General features: G+C 41.9%; 1 pseudogene; it reads left to right on the plus strand.

The window, feature by feature from the left end:
- Positions 1–1,456: 1,456 nt before the first annotated feature.
- The window catches only part of LOC102832239, a 12,471-nt pseudogene continuing 12,133 nt past the window's right edge, over positions 1,457–1,794 (plus strand).

The following is a 1,794-nucleotide window of genomic DNA, read 5'->3' on the forward strand; positions in this document are numbered from 1 at the left end:
ATATTAAAGAAAATACTGTGAGTTAGAAAACTGGAGGTGGTACTTCCTCAGTGACTACCCCACCCTGTTGCAGTTTAGAGGGCAAGGCTAAAGCCAGTTAAGCTCAGAAACCAGCACTAAAAGAGGTGCAGTAGCTTTTGAAAAAAAACAAAAAACAAAACAAAAACAGAGAGACGTGGGAGACTACACATTTCTCCCTCTTTCTCCTTGCTCCACGTTCATTGCACAGCCCGGACATAAGGCGGGACCGTTTTCCCACGGTACAGAGAGAGGGAGCTTGGCACCGACTTATGACATCACCCCCGGAGCCACAGACCTAAAAGTTTCCCCACCAGGATCCTTCATGGTGGTGTACTGTGGAGTAGATTTCGACTCTAGACGACCCTGTGCAGGGTTTCTGGGGCTGTGGGTCTGTGCAGGAGAAGAGCACCTTGCCTTTCTCCAACAGTGCGGCTGGTGGTTTCAAGCTGCTGACCTTGTGGTTCACGGCCCCATTTATTATTATTATATTATTAATTAAGCAATTTATTGATGCCAATAGCTTGAGAGTCAACAATCCAGCCAATGGGAGATCCTGGGACCCACCGTGATACGATGTCAGTACCAATGACATGAAGTCCTAATAGTTGGTCAGAGAATCTTGAATTGTGTTTTCAGGCCTCAGACTCAGACCGTATTTGCATAGTTGGGTCTGGGAACCTTGACTCGCAAATGAGGAATAAGAAAAAAACTAACCCTGAGAAATGAGAAAAGCTCAGTATGCTTTTCCCGTTACTTCTTCAGCTTTGAAGTGTGAAGTGTTAAAAGAAGATGCCATTAAATAAAGTCCATCAAGATCAGCCCAAGTTTTCCATGCACAGGAAAATTCAAAGCAATCTGTAAGACCCACATAAAGGGACTCAACCATCCTGAGAATTGCACTGTGCACATGCAGATACCTAACTGACCTTAAAGACAAAAATAGAGGACACTCTTTCTCCCATTAACTCCCCAATACCTACCAGCACACTTCACTGTACTGACTAGAGGAGGGGCCTGAGAGAGTGGACACCCACACCACCTGCTGGAGACTTCTAATTGCACACACACTGATGGTGTAGCTCAGGCCAGTCAACCAAAGCTTCATTTATGTTCCAAAGTGGTGATTTTTGTCTGTGTATTTATATTACTTCTGCTTTAGTTCCTTCTGATCACACATCTTTCCTGGAGGTGGGAGCTTTTTCTCCCTATGTTCCCCAAGAAGAGACAGCAATCATGGCCATATAGTCAAGCTATAAGAATATCTCATAATATTCCACCACTGAGACAAGAGCCAACAACACCCACTAAACATTACATGTGAAAAGGGAAGCCTATCACCAGGAGACACCCAGTAAGCTTAATAACAAAGAACAGACATTCACTTAAGCTTTAAAAAATATATATATAGAAAAGAAAAGAAAAACACATAACTATCATGACAAACAAAAAGCAACCAAGAATATTGGAACATGTTCCAAAACAGAAGAGAGTAGCCGATGCAAATGAGCTCGAGACAGACAAAGGATTTCTAGAGGAGGAAGGGCAGGTTTTGGATATGCCTGAGAAAGAATTCAGAAGAATTATATGGAAACAAATTCAAATGATCCAAAAAGGGTTGGAGGAAAACAAGGAAGAAGTCAGGAATGTACTATAGGAGCAATCAATTAAGATTGATACAGCATTGGAAACTATTGAAAACCTGTAAAAAAAATATCTAGAAGATCAATAATAAGATATCAGAAATGGACAATACTCTGAAAGGGGAAAGTAACA

Source organism: Chrysochloris asiatica, unplaced genomic scaffold (genome assembly GCF_000296735.1).
Source record: "Chrysochloris asiatica unplaced genomic scaffold, ChrAsi1.0 scaffold00535, whole genome shotgun sequence".
NCBI lineage: Eukaryota > Metazoa > Chordata > Mammalia > Afrosoricida > Chrysochloridae > Chrysochloris > Chrysochloris asiatica.